The sequence below is a fragment of the Tachypleus tridentatus genome, chromosome 7 (assembly GCF_004210375.1).
Source record: "Tachypleus tridentatus isolate NWPU-2018 chromosome 7, ASM421037v1, whole genome shotgun sequence".
Classification (NCBI taxonomy): Eukaryota; Metazoa; Arthropoda; class Merostomata; order Xiphosura; family Limulidae; genus Tachypleus; species Tachypleus tridentatus.
In genome coordinates, this window is record NC_134831.1 from 65,449,613 (window position 1) to 65,471,725 (window position 22,113).

The 22,113-nt window shown below is 34.7% G+C and overlaps 1 protein-coding gene across 1 annotated transcript in view; it reads right to left on the reverse strand.

Annotated features, from left to right (window-relative positions):
- LOC143255848 (calpain-9-like) overlaps positions 1–5,057 on the reverse strand; it is a 79,903-nt gene extending 74,846 nt beyond the window's left edge. The window contains exon 1 of the mRNA XM_076512170.1: positions 4,651–5,057. The gene's annotated coding sequence lies outside the window, so the exon portion shown is untranslated. The remainder of the gene's footprint in view (positions 1–4,650) is intronic.
- Between the last annotated feature and the right edge of the window lie 17,056 nt (positions 5,058–22,113).

The following is a 22,113-nucleotide window of genomic DNA, read 5'->3' on the forward strand; positions in this document are numbered from 1 at the left end:
TGTGATTTATTGAATTTTAAGTCCTACGTGTTTTTCACGCATCATTTAGAATGAAGTGATCAACGTTGAGCTGCCTTCTGCAAGACTGTTAAAGCAGAGAAGGTTAATGACTCTGATTAGTATAGATGGTATTACAATTGTCAGCGGCAGTCTTGAGGAATGACAAGGTTAAATTTTGGAGTTCATTTCTTACGTTGATAAAATCGTACATAGCCCATTGTTTAGTTTAGCACTGCGACTAACAATCAAATACGTGTGATGTAAACATCTCGTGAACAATACAGAAGAGGTGTGGTCTTTGACAGCGGTGTCACATGGTTATTACAGAAATAACCTGCTTTGAGTTGTGTAAATTCCTTATCGCCACCTTATAGCTGAGTTGCTAAGAAGTACTGTATAATCAAAACTGTAGGTCTTGATTCGATTTAGTTACATAATGTTAGCAAATACGACTTGTGTTACTTAATAACATTTTCTGTTTTATGTGTAAATAATATTAGTATATACGACTTGTGTTATCTAGTGACATTCTCTGTTCTAAGTGTATGACAGTTTGTTTTTCTTCTGTCTGAATATTCTGGACCTACAACAACAACTCGGTTATATCATTAAGTAGGCCAGGTGGTTAGGGCGCTCCTCGTAATCTGAGAGTCACGGTTTTGAATTCCCGTCAATCAAACATGCTCGCCCTTTCAGCCATGAGGGTGTTGTAATGTTACGATCAGTCCCACTATTTCTTGGTAAAGTAGTATCCCAAGAATTGTGGTGGTGATGACCAACGTCCTTCATTTTAGTCTTACATTGGTAAATTAGGGACGGCTAGCGCAGATAGCGCTCGTGTAGCTTTGCGCGAAATTCAAACAAACAAACGATACAATATAACAAAAACAAATTATATCATTAAGATAAGAGCATGAGAATAATGATTCTGAAACCCATATCTAATGCACCACCTGTGTATTTATTTTTAATCACGTGTTGAAACTTTAGTTATGAGGGGTAACGTGGTAATTAAAAGTAACGTAATCGACGTTGAGTACTGTTTTGCAGAGCTGATTTGAGTACACTCAGATGGGCAGGCGCCAGACACAAAAACAACAAGAGCGAACAGATTGCTAGGTCTTTTAAATTCTAGTTCGTTAAACTGCAATAAATCTTCTAAATGTCAGTTTCTCCTAGTTATTTGAGCTGTTGAGAAAAATAGGAAAATTACTTGAAGTTGAAGTTATGACAACAACAGATCGAAAAAATCAATTAAAAAACAGAAGACAAGCTGCCATTAAAAAAATTAATCCATCAAAATAGCACTTTACTATAAAATTACATTGGTTTTTCAAATAGAAAAGGTAAAAATATAATATAAGTAAAATAGTCACCACATTAAACTTTATTAGATTATAATACATATCAATTTTCCAAAGAAAAATCACTTCTGATCTTAGGATAAACATAACGCTTAGTGTTTACTTGCAGAAATCAAAATGCAATAGGTGAAGGCACTGCTACTGTCTTTTAACCTCTGCAACCTTGCAAGACGTCCAAACAGAGCTATTACTAATTTCAAATTTTAGCATGATATATTTACCCTTACGTAAATTACACCTACTAGCATAAAACATCCGCGCTCTCAATGAGGTTCAAAGGCCTCATTATTATTATAGTAGTGTTCAATGTACCAATCAAGCTCTATATTATTCCAACTTACTTATATTTACTCCAAAGAGGATTGTAATCCAAAAGAAGCCCCGTTAGAACACTAGTCTGTGATACTTGAGCACTTGCATATGTTTGGTCCCGCTAGCTTTTGAGTAAAGGATATAAAGATACGTTTAGACAATGACCCTGAAAACCTATTTATAGGTCCCATTGTGCCTGTTGGGTTACCTATCGGGGCATTTCAGCTTCGCTTGGTACCCATTTTTGTATGGGGGATACGTCATTTCGATAAGAACCCCGACCCCATTTGTCAAGGTTGGACCTGCTAGCTATGATATACGTTTACACAAACATACAGTGTGAATTAATATAAGATAATAACCTACTTAACACATTTTGGAAATAGTCTTTAATCTGGATAATTGTGATTACACCTCGAACAATCGATTTATTTATATATCATTCTCTACCGGTGAGGTAGTTTTATATCTTTGGCTTACGAGTTTCAGTAAAGAACTGACAAAAAAATTAAGCGAAATCGCTCATTCTCTGTTTACAAAATGCACATAAAACCTCATCAGTTATTAGTGGGACTATTTATAAGGTTGATGGTATTTTTTGTTCTTTTCTGTGCCTTGTATGTTATGAGGGTCTCTGTCATGAACTTACAAGAAATGTCGCGAATACATAGTTTAGAAAAATATGTTTCGAAACCAATTGATATCCACCTATCGAAACATTTGAGGGTTAATATGAACTGTAATAAGATGAATCTCCAATTAGAGAATTTATGAAAAATGCATGTGGCCATTTTTCCTTGCTGTGTACGTGTACTGGGAGGTTTAGCAATTAGACCTTCAGATATGTGAAAATGCCCGTAAACCAAGTATGCAGTAAGCGTTATATTTATTTATAGTTTATAAACATTAACTAGTAATGGTTATTGACCTGAGAGAGGAAATAAATTCCTTTAGTGATCGAATACTTATCTACTACATAGTGGTGTGTATACCCGCAGGTCAGTTAACAAGAATGTTGTTGGGTCCGCTATTTATGTATATACACAACCTGTAAATTATCACATACATACACACACATTATTTCTCCAACCTGTTCTATGACTTGTTATTACCAAGAACTTACAAATTTTTCGCAAAATCTCGTTCTCGTACTCTTCGGATACTGGTGTGACAAAATTTATACCACTGTCACACTAAAGCAGTTTCACGTTTTTAACGATTCTCTCTTCCTTCGCTCTCTGGTGACACAATGGCAATATTGTTGTATCTGAGAACGGCTGGTATGGGTATTAACACTTTTATTGATAAGCAGAGAACAACATTTCCTAGGAAGGTCGAAACGTTGTCTTCTGCTAATCAATAAAAGTGTTAATACCCATATCAGCAGTTCTGAGATACATTTTTATTGCAAGTGGGTTTCTTGTCGCTTCTTGAAATAGGCACAGCCAGTTCACCGTGCAGCCTCTTTCTTAATAACAAACTAAAACATATTCCAGTCTTCCCAAATGTACTAACTATCTAAAGAGTGAATTTTAGATTTCTTAAAAGAAGAAAATGATCCAAGAAAAGACAAGATTTCCAACCCATATTTCTTAAATCTAGAACTCGTACCGAATATAATTCAAAAAGTAGTCCTAAAACTCATGACTTTGTTATGAGCGGAATAAACAGCAGAATATTTACAGGCTTGCAATGCTGTGGAACGGGCTTCGATACTTGTAGTGGGGAGAGCACAAATAGTCTATACCTTTGTGCTTAACTTTTAAAACACATAACTGTCTGTTAATACATTTGAACTTGTCTTTCTCATTGTGTTTCTTCTAAAAGAACTCTTGTCATTTATCAACTATAATCCTAATTGATACACCAACACAATAAAATTATTTGTTTTGTGTTGTTATTTTTCAACTTGTCAAGAAGATATTGACTCATTCATTATTTACTTTTCACATTTTCTCTATTTATAAAAGACTTGGGGTAACATGAAGTTGGGTTTTTGTATAATAATTTTAAAATTCATTATTTTGTGCTTATTTTTATAAGGAAGGCCAAAACGGTACAGTGAAGCACAGGATTGGAAAATTCACATACAAATCAAAAGTGAAATCAGTTATGTGTGGAAAAACATCTGTCTCGCCGGAACATGGACTCTGAAAGTTTCTTATAAACCAAAATTAACTTTTACATGTTTGTATTGTAAACACCCTCATTGAACTATTTAAATTGAATTGGTTGGTCATAAAGACTTAGTTTCAGGAGTGTCATTTGTGAGAGAGAACTAACAAAGCTCAGACTTCAGAAGTGGGCCCTAAATGACAGTTGTTATGAGACGTTTCTAGTCAGGCCCGATTAAGACATATACACAACTTACACCATAGTATAGCATCCCCAACAAATTTAGGGAAGCCGGTGCCAAGTTAGAGGGCTTTGTCCACCCCTCCCTCAAGCCTTACTTAGTTATATGTCTACATACAACACACACGTGCAAAACATGGATAATTAATTTCTAAGCGATAATGATTTTAAATATCTCAACCTTATAGTTAAATACACAATTACTTAATCCACGCATTGAAGAATACGTAGAAGATGTTGAATGGCCACAAGTTTACACGTATCTGCACATATGTTTACAGATCAAAAGTATACAGCATTACACTGCATTAGAAATAAAAACATGTACGACCTATGCCCTTTTAAGTCAGTATTTCTTACACGATTAAAGTGCCTTCTTATTGTAATATCACTCAATCAAAGAGCCACTGACACACGTGTAAAAAGAGTCATTCATACACAGTCTTTTCCAAAGAGATAAACAGTCCGGAAAAAAAATTAGAAATTAATTAGGAAAATAAAACGTTGAGCATTTATAAAACAACTACTTTAAAAGAAAAGTTGAGAATATTCTGTTGAAAGTATATCATTTTAAACAGGATTTTTTTGGAATTTTAGTTGTTAATGAAGTAACACTTACCTTTCCTATATGACCTATTGACAATCTAGGTCTTCTAGCTTGCGTTGCACACGTTGTTTCTATTAACTTAGTGTTGATAATTCAACGTTTAACGCAGTCTTGCTCCACTGAGTGAATCGAGAAACTTTGATTCTTCCGTATTTATTTATTTCTTTTCTAAACGTTCTTGACCGACACTGATAGAACAGCACATGAACGTGGTCATCAACAACAACAATTCTTGTTACCACTTTTTGTAGAACATTATTGTACATTTATAATCAAGAGAATGACAGGACACGGCGAAAGTTCATATGTTGAAATGCCGTCTAGTTTCACTCGGGAGAGTATTTTATGAATCGTGTGTGATCGTGCTTGGAAGCTTTTCGTTTCTCAGTCGTTCCTTTCTACCTGTTAGCCCTATCTTAATCCACCTAACCCACCGTGATTTGGGAACCAGTTTGAGGGTCATTCTTGACGTTGAAGGGCCCCAGCTCCAGCCCACTTGCCTCATTTCCTCCAATCTACACGTGTTTCAAGTGGCGCTGCTTTCGCTTTCCGAGAGTACGGACTTGGTAGTTTTAATTCTAGATTGATGTGGATGAAAAGCTTGGCTTTCCTCGTCCAACCGTAAATATCTAACGGCCTTTTGAAAACCATGTTTTACTGAAATATAAAAACCTGTTTTGTGACTTTAATTTACAGCAAAGAAGGATTTCAATAAGATGGATGAATAAATATTGTTTTACATTGGTGCTTATGTTTCATTTGTGCAATCAGTACATGTGAAATAAAAAGGCGATAGGCCATTTACAAAGTTGGGGTGAATCATGTTTCGTTACGAAGACCCTATTTAATTAGAGTGTTATAACAGTTTGAACTTGAACTAATACTCGATACCAAGTGCTTATATTTGTTGGAATAGACCACAACTCTAGCTCTGTCATTCTATTCCTCACAGATCATTCCAAACGTTTCTTAATTGGTTTATCTAGATTCAAGAGATGGTTTTCGACTGTCCAAACAGATTCCGAAAGATTAACATTACTGCTTAATAAACTATGGGTGATAAAAAGTAGAAAAATATATTTCTTCTCTATATAATACAAATTCAATGCTGGCAATATATATAGTATTTTCCACAACATCACAGTATACAGCATTCATAGCTCCCTTAACAATCACAGTATACCGCATTCATAGCTCCATTAACAATCACAGTAACGGCGTTCATAGCTCCATTAACAATCACAGTATACAGCATTCATAGCTCCATTAACAATCACAGTATATGGCATTCATAGCTTCCATAACAATCACAGTATACGGTATTCATAGCTCCCTTAACAATCACAGTATACGGCATTCATAGCTCCCTTAACAATTAACAGCGAAACAAGTTCAGAAAAGATATTTGTTTTTGCTTGTTTGTTTTTGAATTTTACGCAAAGTTACACGAGGGCAATCTGCGCTAACCGTCCCTAGCTTAGCAGTGTAAGACTAGAGAAAAGACAGCTAGTCATCACCACCCACCGCCAATTTTTGGGCTACTCTTTTACCAACGAATAGTGGGATTAACCGTAACATTATAACGCCCCCACGGCTGAAAGGGCGAACATGTTTGGTGTGACGAGGATTCGAACCCGCGACCCTCAGATTACGAATCGAACGCCTTAACCCACCTGGCCATGCCGGGCCTCCAGAAAAGATATCATAACTCCACACTGTTATATTGTAAGGTTGAGTATTTATGCTACAACAGTTTTAAATATGCAAGTCACGTGACAACCATGGCCGATATAAAGTAGTGATAGAATGAAGTTTATTGAAAGTAAATTTTGATTTTATTAGGCATTGTTTGGCGCTACGTAAAATTTATAACTACACGTATAGAATCTGTTGAAAATACTACATGTTTAAAAAATCTTTCAAATATAAAGCACTGTGGCTGTTTATTAACAGTGCATATTTTCTTAGATGTATGTCCACACCCATTAGCCTAATTTATGTTTTAAAATCCTTAAACAACAAAGCTTGGCTTTATAGGTCTTGAGAATGTAAGTACAGAAAGAACATTAATGAAGAATGCAATAGGCATTTTACCCTCACAGTTATTTTTAAACCCGAAAGGAACTCTAATTTTTGTGAGCTCATAAATTTCCTTACTAGTATATAGTTTGGTTTGGTATGTTTTGAATTTCGCGCAAAGCTTCATGAGGGCTATCTGCGCTAGCCGTCCATAATTTAGCAGTGTAAGACAAGAAGGAAGACAGCTAATCATTACCACCCACCGTCAACTCTTGGACTACTCTTTTTACCAACGAAGAGTGGGATTGGCCGTAACATAATAACGCCCTCACGGCTGAAAGGGCGAGCATGTTTGGTGTGACGGGAATTCGAACCCACAACCCTTGGAAGTTTGTTTTGGATTTCTCGCAAAGCTAGACGAGGGCTATCTCCGTAGCCGTCCCTACATTAGTAATGTAAGACAGCTGGTCATCATCACCGATCGATAACTCTTCGGTTACTTTTTTAACAAATAATGGTGGGATTGGCCGTTACATAATTACATCATCAGGGCAAGCATCTTTTGTGTCACGGCGATTCAAACCCACGACCCTCAGGTTACAAGTAGAGTACCATAACAACATGGTCATGCCGGACACAATGATTGTTTGTTTGGTTTATTTTGAATTAAGCACAAAGTTACACAATGGGCTTTCTGTGCTCCGGTTTGTTTGGTTTGTTGTTTTTTTTTAATATCGCGCAAAGCTACACGAAAGCTATCTGCACTAGCCGTCCCTAATTTAGCAGTGTAAGACTAGAGGGAAGGCAGCTAGTCATCACAACCCTCCGTCAACTCTTGGGCTATTCTTTTATTAACGAGTAGTGGGATTGACCGTAACATTATAACACGCTCCACGGCTGAAAGAGCGAGCATGTTTGGTGTGACGGAAATCTGTGCTCTGACCACCACAGGTATCGAAACCTCATTTCTAACGGTGACTCCACAGATATATCGCTGAGCCACTTGGGGCATGTAGACAGCAAATTGTATCAAAACCTGTAAAAAAACTCCGATTTCTTGGTTTAATACTTTTTGTGTGACCGCATGTGTTTATGAAATTTGATAGGCATAAACATATTCTTATTCTTATGGGTAAATAAGTAGAATATTGGTCTAATCAAGTTACATGGTTTGCATAACCATATCTAATATATGGTTTAACTAGTATGTTTCTGATTTTGTGTTTATTGTTTTTATTTTTAAAATACTGGATTGCGTGAACAATAATTTGAACTAATTAATCATTTTTTGATTAAACATTTGTAAATACATATATGTTTAATTAGATAAATATATTGCTTCACTTTTATGAATTTTTTTTTTAAATAATGAGGCCTACAAACTTCATACGGATTTCTTTGCTCCCCAGTAGCACAGCAATATGCCTGCGGACTCACACTGTTAGAAACCGAGTTTCGATACCCGTGTTAGACAGATGAAAGATAGTCCATCGTATAACTTTGTACTTAATTGAAAACAAACAAAACGGATATCCTACTGGCTGTTAGGGTTCAATGTGTGTAATAACGTATTCATTCAACTTAATCTTTTTAGCAATTTATTGGAGAGACGATTTTATATTAATTTTATACACAAACTGCAAAACGTACCTTTCCCTAGTGCTTATATATTTAGAGAGAGGGTGCTGGTTAAATAGAAACACATTATTGATTGTTAGATAAGTGAGGTTATTAGGAAACCAATTATTTGTGCAAGAAGGCCCTTCTCTGTTCTCACGTTTGTCTTCAAGGTTCAGTTACCAGAGGTTCCAAAATCTGCAAAGTTCACTGAGACTATATAAATATCTACCATCACTTTCAGATAAATATACAGATTATTTCGCATCGCAAGCGAAACTAGTTGAGTCTGGGTACATTCAAACCTATAATTCCGTAGCTTCTTTAGCTTTCAAATATTTCTTTGAGAAAGAAAACACTTCTTTGTGTTTACGTCAGTATTTTTAGAAAATTGTTTGAAATATAAATGTATTTATAAGCAAAACTTCCGAGTGCCGGAAACAATGAGCGAAACATTTACTTTTATGTAAGTCGCACAAACAAATATTTACCACCAAAGTAACATAAGGATCTCGTCTGTGACATTGTTACTTAGAAATATCTTAAAACTGTCATCGTAACTCTAACTGTAAAAACACTTTAAATAAACTTAGGTATCACTAACTTTGGCTTTTATATATATATATATGTGTGTGTGTGTGTGTACATGTGTATTCGGGATAATAAGCTGAAAACAGCAGAAATAGACACTAACTATGATGTCAGTTTCTTATACTCGAATGACCATGAGGAGAACGTGTTTACAAACATAAGTCTAGTTTCAACAGATATCTGCCTATTTCACTAACGTAAGCTTTTCAAAATATATCAGAATATCTATCGATTTTACTGTCTCATTAACTGTTTCAAAATGCATTCCAAGTTAGTAATTTAAAATATAATACTTTCCATTATTAAAATTCTGTTTTCCAACATTTCAAAGCATTGTATTCTAATATTTCTCTCATTTCTACAAGACATATAAAGCGTTTCTCAATGTCGTAACTCACAAAATATTCAAACATTTGCAGTATCTAATTCTCTTAGTTTAGTTTTTCAAACTCTCTTGGCGATTCAAAACGGGTGGCAGTTAGTTACACTTTAATTTAAAAGTGTTCATGTTTTGTAGACATACACGGTATAGTTTAATACAACATTTCAAAAGATTGACCTTTTTATGTTTCCACTGAAGTAGAAACAAATCAAACAAGAGATATTTAGCATAGAAATGTATTTCAAAACAAAAACCGTCTCAAACCGTTTCGAAGCAGCATCTTTGTCATAAAGAGAAGGCTATGGTTACAATAAAAAATGAAAAAGAAACCTTTAACCTCGAAATTCCTTGCATATCTGCTGGTACCTTTAACAAGATAATAAACAAAGTTTTAAAGCTGAATCAGGTTCTAGAGCCAAATACTGATAAGCTTTTAGCCAGACAGCGAGACTTCAAAATTAACCACTGCTTGTTCATGGTGAAAAAAAAGAAAAAAAAGAGGTTAAATAAACTGGAATCCCAGAAATGCCTGTCAAGTTTCCTGATGAAACTACACTGGATTTTTCTGCCTTGATTTACTTATAAGTGATTTTTAAAGTGAAAGTTCATGTACAGTGAAGGGAATCCAGAAAGTTGGTGAAGATTTTATTCTACATGTGGATTCTTAATTCTTCTCAGAAGATTCTTACATTAGAATTGTGGGTTATGGGCAAGAGTGCGTACTCTAATCAGGGCATTAAAGTCAGTACGATGGACAATGAAGTAATTCCAAGATCAGCATGGGACGCTGAACAAGTTTTAAAGATCTCGATTAACTCTCAGTATTCTTGGACAAGCAATAAGTTTGTGTTCTGTTTTATTATTGAGCTCAGTTGATCAGTTTCAAACCGTAGCGCTAAGTTATTAAGTCATCATAAAAATCTGATATTTGCTTTAACATAGAACTTTGATCCCGGTCATCCAGAACTATTACCGAACCTACTTCTATCATTCAAGGAATACATATATTCTTAAACTGCCTGTTTCTTATTAAGCACAAAGACTGTTTATGGGAATTTATACGAGTAAAATTTTGTAATGAAGTATCTAATTAAGCAAGCTCTCTTATATATCTAACATCTACCCCTTTTCCTCACTGTAACTACTTATACCACTTTATATTTTTGTTATCTAAACTCACCAAGTTAGAGTGTTAAAAACCTTAAGGTGCCTTCGGATAAGACTTTACTTGTATTTAGCAATACAGATTCAAATGTCACAATATAAACATTCCACCTGTATTAAAAACGTAAAAAAATCCATATATATATATCTCAATATATGAAAAATAAGCATGATGTAATTTCGTCTCTGAGCAGAGTTTGTGGGTATGAACATTCTGTTTTTTTTAAAATGCTAATATGTTAGGAGTCCGTGATATATAGTTTGTTTTATTCAGTTTAGTCGACTGTGCAATCCAGTTTAATCTTGAGAAAATTTAATGCTAAGGTTTGAAAATCTTATCTAGTTTTATTTAAGTAACATCTTGTTTAGATCATTGATATATATATAATTTGTGAACATTAATTTGTGTACTTAACCTAAGATAATGCCAATAGGGGTTGAGCATGAACTAGTCGTTAAGAGCGCCGTATTGAAGTCTGAATGTTCACGATTCTCATCTACTCACTGAAAAATTTCGCTCCACACTTTGAAGGATTCATTTTTAAATTACACTGTTTAAGCAGAGTAGCCCATTAATTGATGAACTACCTTCTCTACGAAAATGGTCCTTTATAGAAAGTCGATGGGCTAACATTAGTCCTAATTTATGGCCCCCAGTACGATCAGAAATTGCAAAATGAACCAAAAATACATTTGTAGAATAATGTGTTCTCCAAAAAACTCAGACCCGATCATTGGCTTTATGGTCATCATATGAAGTGACTCAATATGGAAAATAGATAAGTACCACTGCTCTAGACTAACAGCTCAAAATTAGGAACTGCTAGAGAAAATAACCCTTGAGTAGCATAACTAGCCCTGCGATGTCAGAGGCCAGCATGACAACAAAGAAAGCAAAAATTTATGATGAGCCAGTCTTTTGTCCAGCGTTTCGTGAGCAACAAAAAATTATCTTGTGCAGAAGTCGAGGACCCGACAAATATAGTTATTTTTAGTTTGTAAACAGTTCTGTTAGAAGAAAGAACATAACTTATTATCCGGTAAACATAATTAGAAGCGTAAAAAAAATTACAACTATCTTAAATTGTAATCAGAGAGTCCGTGATTCATAGAAAATCTTTATAAATGCAAAAAATCGTGCGATTTATGAACTTTGACAATCTTGGGCCCGGCATGGCCAAGCGCGTTAAGGCGTGCGACTCGTAATCTGACGGTCGCGGGTTCGAATCCCGGTCGCACCAAACATGCTCGCCCTTTCAGCCGTAGGGGCGTTATAATGTGACGGTCAATTCCACTATTCGTTGGTAAAAAAGTAGCCCAAGAGTTGGCGGTGGGTGGTGATGACTAGCCGCCTTCCCTCTAGTCTTACACTACTAAATTAGGGACGGCTAGCGCAGATAGCCCTCGAGTAGCTTTGCGCGAAATTCAAAACAAACAAACTTGACAATCTTATTTGCTCACTGCCAACGATTTAGTTTTATTTAGTTGTTTATTTTTCTGTTTCAAAAACTAACTATGGTTAATATAATATCACCATTTGTTTTATCAATTTTTTGACTCACCATTTCGCACAAAGTTTCGTGACCAACCAGTTCACACCGTTAAGTTGACGAATCAACTTTTTATAATGGCATTACCCATCCGGTACATTCTTCTCGAAATGAAATATGTTGCCATTAGTATACTATTTGATAATTAATGGTAGCACACATTACAAGCGATGGTTCACTGCATTCTTTTTGTTATTTTAGTCTATTATTGTGAAAAAAAAAGAATGAACTTTTGGTACTTGTGATGTGATCAAACGATTTGCTATTGTTACGTCGTTTCATCTTGGATTACGAAAACACGCCGTGTGATCAAACAACGTACTATTATCGCGGGTTTTGAAACACGCCGTGTGATCAAACAACGTACTATTATCGCGGGTTTTGAAACACGCCGTGTGATCAAACAACGTACTATTATCGCGGGTTTTGAAACACGCCGTGTGATCAAACAACGTACTATTATCGCGGGTTTTGAAACACGCCGTGTGATCAAACAACGTACTATTATCACGGGTTTTGAAACACTGTGTGTGATCAAACAACGTACTATTATCGCGGGTTTTGAAACACTGTGTGTGATCAAACAACGTACTATTATCGCGGGTTTTGAAACACTGTGTGTGATCAAACAACGTACTATTATCGCGGGTTTTGAAACACTGTGTGTGATCAAACAACGTACTATTATCGCGGGTTTTGAAACACGCCGTGTGATCAAACAACGTACTATTATCACGGGTTTTGAAACACGCCGTGTGATCAAACAACGTACTATTATCGCGGGTTTTGAAACACGCCGTGTGATCAAACAACGTACTATTATCGCGGGTTTTGAAACACGCCGTGTGATCAAACAACGTACTATTATCACGGGTTTTGAAACACTGTGTGTGATCAAACAACGTACTATTATCGCGGGTTTTGAAACACGCCGTGTGATCAAACAACGTACTATTATCACGGGTTTTGAAACACTGTGTGTGATCAAACAACGTACTATTATCGCGGGTTTTGAAACACTGTGTGTGATCAAACAACGTACTATTATCGCGGGTTTTGAAACACTGTGTGTGATCAAACAACGTACTATTATCGCGGGTTTTGAAACACTGTGTGTGATCAAACAACGTACTATTATCGCGGGTTTTGAAACACGCCGTGTGATCAAACAACGTACTATTATCACGGGTTTTGAAACACGCCGTGTGATCAAACAACGTACTATTATCACGGGTTTTGAAACACTGTGTGTGATCAAACAACGTACTATTATCGCGGGTTTTGAAACACTGTGTGTGATCATAAAACTTATCATTATTTTGGGTTAAAACAGTAGCTGCAACGTATTTGCTTTAACTACGTTCTGTGATCGGCCAGTTATCACATGGTAATGCATGATTTTTGTAAAGTCGCCACATAATTCAATTGCATTGATAAAAAGAAACTGATATAAGTGGTAAAATATTTAGCTTCATATGAGAGGCAATTCTTAAAAGCAGCTAACAACTTTGATTAAAATCTGAGAAGAAACAAATATTCTGTAAACAGTTTTGTTATTTTCTGATTCGTGAAGTCACTGCTTTATATTCTAGTTAAAGAAACCTGAACTTTTCATTATATCATTACTGAACTAGGCTTAATATCCTCATGCTAAACTTTGTTAATGTTTCATGTCAGTTGGAAATAACTTTAATTTAGCGACTGTGTATTTTAAGATTTTCATGGAATAAATAATTTCGTTTCACTTTCCTCACAATGTAAATTAACACCAAGCCAGATGAACACAGTTGAACCTCATCGCTAGGTAAATCTCATTATTCACTTTAATAAAGCTCTACCATGTTTTACAACGTAACGTGAATATCACGTTTTTGCTTGTTTCCTAAATGTCATGAACATCACCTGTAGGACTAACTATCTTTTGGTTTATAATACAGGTATAGTAAATGTCATGAATGTCATCTGTAAGACTGGCAATCTCTTGGTTGATAATAAGGGTATACCAAATGTCATGCACATAACCTGTAGGATGGATCACGGACCTTTTAGTTCACACTACGGGTATACTAGATATCATGCACATCACCTGTAGGATGGATCACGGACCTTTTAGTTCACACTACGGGTACACTAGATATCATGCACATCACCTGTAGGATGGATCACGGACCTTTTAGTTCACACTACGGGTATACTAGATATCATGCACATCACCTGTAGGATGGATCACGGACCTTTTAGTTCACACTACGGGTATACTAGATATCATGCACATCACCTGTAGGATGGATCACAGACCTTTTAGTTCACACTACGGGTATACTAGATATCATGCACATAACCTGTAGGATGGATCACAGACCTTTTAGTTCACACGACGGGTATACTAGATATCATGCACATAACCTGTAGGATGGATCACGGACCTTTTAGTTCACACTACGGGTATACTAGATATCATGCACATCACCTGTAGGATGGATCACGGACCTTTTAGTTCACACTACGGGTATACTAGATACCATGCACATCACCTGTAGGATGGATCACGGACCTTTTAGTTCACACTACGGGTATACTAGATATCATGCACATCACCTGTAGGATGGATCACGGACCTTTTAGTTCACACTACGGGTATACTAGATACCATGCACATCACCTGTAGGATGGATCACGGACCTTTTAGTTCACACTACGGGTATACTAGATACCATGCACATCACCTGTAGGATGGATCACGGACCTTTTAGTTCACACTACGGGTATACTAGATACCATGCACATCACCTGTAGGATGGATCACGGACCTTTTAGTTCACACTACAGGTATACTAGATATCATGCACATCACCTGTAGGATGGATCACGGACCATTTAGTCCACACTACGGGTAAACTTAGTATCAAGAACATTATATTTATGATTAAATTTGGTTAAGAAGCTTCCGTCCACAGATTTCACACAGCTTGAGTATTAAAGTTTGATTTGTGGTAAAATTCAAGATCATCTGTTGTTTTCTCAGATCACAGAGTTGTTAAAGTCACTCTCCTAGCTTTATGGGTCAAAGCACAACACTATTTAACGTAAGTGAATTTAGATTTCTTGTTCAAACTACGTAGATCCACTTCAAAACCTAAATCACTTTCCATTTTTACTACACGGATGTTCTGAGTTGTTCTATTTGTTTTGTTTATGATGGGTAGGATGTAGTTGGTTAGTTTTATTGTCCCTCTGTTTATTACCATGTCAAGTTTCATGTGGCTAACGATTTTGATCTCTAGCACACAGTATGTCACGTGATTCTGTTACCAACCTGGCAAATCTTCTGAATTATTCAGCTACGCGCCTGTTACAGTAATGATTAAATACAACATCATCCATAAACATGTCACTAAACCAGTTGCAAGAGTCAGTTTCCTAGAGTTAAGTTTTGATGTTTTGACATGGTTCATGTCACTCTTCAATGTCAAGTAACACGGTCTTATTTTCTACTCTTAAGCAAGAAATTTTCACCCAGATTTCCTACTAAAATTCTTACCTGCTCACAAGAGAGTTAAATATTAAATGATCACCTATTATTAATGTGATAATTTCAACATTTTTAATTTAATATTACTAGAAAGTTATACGCATACTCTGTGTATGGGAAGCTTAGGCTTCTATATAAGAACAACTTGAAACCGTTACTTAAACTGGATGTATAACCTTATGACACAGAATTTTGAAACTTTTACTACAACTCAACAGGACGACATTATTGTAGTTTAATTTCTCGTGATATTTATATGAAACAACATCAACATTGGATACCTTATCCAAATGGGTAAGTTAGATATAATTTTTTAATCCATGATAATAGGATGTCAGCAAGCACCGCCCTAAGAGGAAAGGGAGTCATTAGAAAATTCATATATGGTTGTGCATCGAATCGTTGACAACCTTTACTGACTAATCATCATAAGGACCAACCAACACCATTTCATGTGGCATTTTCCATCTGTGATAAAATCAAATTACAACTGTCAAATTAATGTTATAAGACCGTAGATGGATATAAATAACTTACTTTAAATTGAATTTGATACGTATTTATTCATTTATAATTAGTCGGTTGTGGCTTAGTACTTATTACACTGGAGCGCTGAGCGCGACACGTTTTCGATAAAATATTGTCCGTACTTTCGAGTCGTGGGTGTGTTATACATGTGACAGCCAAATCCCACTATTCAGTCGAACTAGAGTGCCCCAAAAGTTGGCATGGGCGCTGTGATCTAGCTGCCTTTCATATAGTTTCTCAATTTAAAATTAGGGATAGCTATGCAAGGATAGCGCTTTTTGTGAGTTTGCCCGAAAAGTAAAAGTAAAAAAAATAAAAATAGATATGTTCTGAATGAATAAATATTTATCCCTATTTATTTATATTTAGGGATTTAAATAAAAAAATGTGTATGTGTAACAACAGCTTCTCAAGTATTGTGTAACATACTATTATATTATAATGTCAAGTTATCCAATCAGAATCTAAAAAAGATGTGAGATTCTATTTGAAAATTGTTTACTTGAGTTTTTTTCATTTTCTTTATCTCTGTTGCTTAAAGGATTTATAACGCTAAAATCAAGGGTTCGATTCCCCCTCGCTGGACTCAGCAGAAGATAGCCCAATGTGGCTTTGCTGTAAGAAAGCATACACACACACACACACCTAAGCTGTTGCTTAAGTAGATGGAGTACTTTAATTTAAGAAATCCATTGTGCAAAAGACGTAATACTCATTGACTGTTAAACAATTTAGTTTTCACTTTATTTTGTTATTCTGTTTTTTAACATGTGTAAGTTATTTTTCTTATCAGAAAATGACCATATTTTCTATTGTGATAAAGTTCTGTGTTTTAAATTAGTATAATTTCTCCTTTATTACTTCTACAAAGTTAATTAAAAGCGAAGTGTGTGCGCGTTCTGTTATAGCAAAGCCTCATGGGGCTATCTTCTTCCATCGAGGGAAATCGAAACATTGTAAATCCGTGGGTTTACCGGTGTACCAGCAGTGGACTGAAAGTGAAGTAAAATGAACTGTAAATGAAATAAACAAAATATGATCAAAACAACCAAACTGAGATAAAGGAATCAGCCATATAAAGATGTGATATAACAAAGAGAGTGAAGTCATATAAAAGGGTAAACTAGGTAATAGATGTGATATACAAGTCGGTAAGATATTAAGAAAAAAATGGAGAAAACTTTGCCCTTTTTTAATTTTTATATTATGTTTGTTCTAGTTGTAATAAAAAAAGCAAAGATTTCTCCAGTTTGTCTTGTTTATGATGTTTGTTTTTTGTTTTATAATTATTTTGAAACCACTTAGGCACTAGATATACTCTAAGTACAATGTATACCTCCTCCAGCAGGGTTGATCATATTCGGACCTCAAAAAAAAAACGAAAATTTGTCCGTACATAAACGGATACAGATCATTTTGGCAGGATATTGAAGAATAATTTTTTCATATATACACCAAGTTTCATTAGAGTCCAATCGTTTTTGGTTAAGTTATAGAACAAAAATAGTGTGAAAAATCGGTTCTCATATTAAAGGATAAGGTTTTTTCTTGACATTGATGTGACCTTGACCTTCCAGAAACTAATAATTTCTAATCAATTTTGAGAAATATCGCCAACAAAAACTCAAACACACAGGGACGAAGACATAACATCGTAGCGGAGGTTATAAGGCTATTTTACTCAAAGTAGAATTATAATTCAGGGGGGAAGCTATAAACACATATAAAGGATTTTAGACCACTATGTCATTCCCTCATTTCAAATTCTATTCATGCCCCTGGACCCTCGATGTAATAACTTTAACACAGTAACTATAAAGAGCAATTCATCACTAAATCTATCAAACGAATAATCTTTATACGTTTTACAGTGGTCAAATATTAGTTGGGATTAACATGTATCAGTAAAATTTTGGTTCGTGCCAGACCTTATTTGTGTACTATATGTTTTCCTTTTCAACATGGACAAGATTAAAAACAACAGTTTTACTAACTATTTTTTTTTCTTAATATAAAACAAATATAAAATCTCTGTTTTAATGTGATGTAAAAATGGTTAAATATGTTAAGAAACATAAGAGCAAAGACATGACATTCCACCACTTAGAACAACTGTGGCAGCACACCAGATTTACTCAAAAATTCAGCCCTATACATATTACGGTCAAGACTGTGTTACTCCATTCTTCTATCTTCGTTGAAATCAGTACCACGCTTTCGAGGGTTGCGGGTTCGAATCCCCGTCACACCAAGCATGCTCGCCCCTTCAGCCATGGGGACGCTATAATGTTACAGTCAATCTTACTATTCGTTCGTAAAAGAGTAGCCCAAGAGTAGGCGATGGGTGGTGATGACTAGTTGCATTTTCTCTAGTCTTACACTGCAAAATTAGGGACGGCTAGCACAGATAGCCCTCGAGCAGCTTTGTGTGAAATTCAAAACAAATAAAACCAAACCACGCCTCCAGATAATATTATTTCGCCTGTTTCGTTTGTTATTTTGCTTATAAAGGTTTTAAAACCTACAATAAATGTTAGATTTAATTAATCTAGAGAATTGGTTAATCGATTGTGAAATAGGTGAAACAAACTAATTCAGAAATTATACAGTAATTTATCGATCACATGCGCAAAGTGGGCGAAAAATTGAGAATGGGGACATTGATTTTTATGTTCTCTGTATTCAAAATATCCATGGCTCTTTTTTCAGAGGACATTCTGTGAAATAATATTCCAGGCAAAGTATTTGTATTTTAAGTTGTGTTGTTATATCTTTTAAATACAAATATTTTACTGCACTATGTTTATACTCGTTTTATGCAAATCGGTATAAAGAATTAAGGGGGAAAATATAATTTTCACACCGGCTGCCTGAATTTTGGAAATCTGAAACCATAGGTACTACAACAAGTCTTGCAGAATGTGTTCCTTGTAATTTGAAACAGGTTTAGATTAACTCAACCTTTTCATGTTTTGACAGAGCCACAATCTGGAATTAAGAAACTAGCTTGTGTCGCTGATATCACGTTAGTTCACTTAAACACAACTAGATGGCGACGGTTACAAACTTCTTTGATATGGGGTGCATTTCCCTTTCTCTAAACCATCGTTACGTTCCACTGATTATAGAATATAGATGTACAGTTAAACAACCTTTGCATGGTCTTTCACTCTAGGCTTTATTTATAAGCTATTTTCCACTGCCGTCACGAGCGAATGATTGATGTTTGTAAGCATTTCTGTACTGTTTGGTTGACTAACGAAATACAAAGTAACATATAGAAGATAGCACTAGACTAGATCAGAACTAATGTGTGAAAATTAGACATGATTTAGCAGATTTAACCAGTTTTTTTTTCGAAAATTTTAAAAGGGTGATTTTTCAGCACACACAGACTTAATCTTGAATTGACACTTCAAAATTAAACAAAAGGATATCTTAACATGTATTTATTTTGTTATGGAAACCCACATGTGGTCTTACGGATGAAGCATAAACTTTTGATGGTACTCTATGTATTAGTCCAAAACTACACACTATATTTGCGCTGTTCACTACCAGGAATTGAGCCTCGGATTTTTATACTGTAAATGTGCGAATTTACCCCTCATTAACTGGAGTATTATTCTAGTTGAATAAAGACGAGAAATAATTTACAATTACCAGAAATATTAAAAATAAATTAACGGATGTATTGTTTGTTTGTTTTGGAATTTCGCACAAAGCTACTCGAGGGCTATCTGTGCTAGCCCTCCCTAATTTAGCAGTGTAAGACTAGAGGGAAGGCAGCTAGTCATCACCACCCACCGCCAACTCTTGGGCTACTCTTTTACCAACGAAAAGTGGGATTGACCGTCACATTTCAGCCCACGGCTGAAAGGGCGAGCATGTTTGGCGCGACTCGGGCGCGAACCCGCGACACTCAGATTACGAAGCGCACGCCTTAACGCGCTAGGCCATGCCAGGCCCGATTAACGGATGTAAAGTTATAAAACTGCAATGATATATATTTTTCGAAATTAACACAACAGTTGAACAGCAATGGAGGTTCTAACGCGAAAACAAAGAAGAGGGAAAATGTAATTCATTAACAATTATAGCAATTTCACTGATTAAATGTAGTAACGGAAGAGCTTACAGAATAATAAAATATTTACAAAACAAAAATCCTGTAGATGGTGCTAAACATAACTTTGTGAAGACTTTGAATCTCCAGAATCAAGTAAATAGAAAAAATGAATTCGGGTGTAATGAAACATGATACTTATTGAAAATCAAGCTACATTTGATAACTTATCGAAAACAAATATTTAAGTTTCATCTTTTATCCCATTGTTTAAAAACTGACACAAATTGTGTAAATTTGAGATAAATACAGAGTAGCATGTTTTTAACTACTGCATCTGTTAATTACAAGAAAAATACATTTTAGTGGACTTCTGTACAAGGAATCATTGACTTGTTAAGGAAAATAATATGATGAAAAACAAACAACATGATATTATTGACTATAACAAATGTTTTTATTGAGAATTTGGAGCATTTAATATTCTGTTACTAGGTAGTAAATACAACTGGATTCACTTCAACACAAAAAAGCAAACACAGTGTTCATACAATTTCATCGTTTGGTAAACAAGTCATACTCTGATCTCTGCGTGACTTTAAACATTTTATTCGCACATTTCTTGTTTTTAGAAATATTCTTTCCTTATAGAAATAAACATTTTCAGTCACACTGCATGTTTATAACATGATTGAACAAGAACATTTGAACATAACCCTACGATGTTAAGTAATTTTTATATCTATCTTAAACATTGTCAGAATTGAAAAATTATTGCTGTTATAACTTTCTTTCTAATTAAATATTATTTTAGTAAATTTTTGTTGAAATTTGTAGGTATATTCCTTGTGAAAACGTACTGTTGTAAGAAAATGTTTGTTGCATTAAGTTTTTTATCTATTTTCTGTTAATTTGCTCTATCTATAGCAACTACAGTGAAGTTTATAGTTATCTTATTCATTATGTAAAATGTCTTCCAGTAGTTCATTGGTAAGTCACAAGACTTAAAAACGGGATTTCGATACTCGTAGTGGACACAGTTTTGTGCTTAGCAGAAAAAAGTAAACATTACTTATATTTGTTATCATGATACTAAGAAATTGCAATGAAACAAAAATATATTAATCATACACGCAAGCAATAATAATAACTCCAGCATTTTCAGAAAGTAGATTTTTTTATTTTAACTTTTTAAGTTATTGTTTTCAAAATGCTTTAATGTGCAAAACGATGTACCAAATATTAAACTAATATTTTTGATTAGAACCTTAGAAACACCTAAATCATTAATACCAAATGAACGTACTTTCCTTCACCATATAGTTTTTAGCATTATTGTTCAAAACAAATACGTGAAAGAAACAAATATTTCAACATTGTAAATGTTGATTATCGTGAAATAGATAATTACTAAAAACGTAAATAAGTAAAAAACCAAGCAAAAACTACCAGCTATTAAGTTTAAAAAGTGTGAAATACCTAATTGATTAAAAAGTTGTTTACTGTTTTTTAACAATTTCTCAAATGAAAATTTCCCTTTTTTATAGTTTTGTGCTGACAGGTGGCAAACAAATAGTACAGAAAATGTGTGACGTCGGTTAAAATTGATGAAACGCTTGACAATTTATTGAATTTTGTAGTCAGAGTCAGTTGGAATAATAAATGAAAAAAATATTGGTATTAATTAATTTTTTCTCAATATTTTTCTATGTCTGCAATAATCAGCTTTAACTTCACAGATGAAATGTATGGATATTTGTGTAATGTCAATTTCCTTCATGATTTTTTTTTTTTTACAAACAAGCAATCGCCTCAATCTATATTTTCCTAATAAACTTTCAACTAAGTTATATCTTATTATTTGCCATCCTTGTTTTATTTCCTAAAGGTTAGTCAATTATTTCCCTCCAGCAAACATTTCATTTTGCATTTCTTGTGAAATGTTGCAAATGTATGGATGTTCTGTACAAACTTCTGTTTTTTGTTTGAGTCATTATTTTTCCATATTATGAGTATATCAACATGA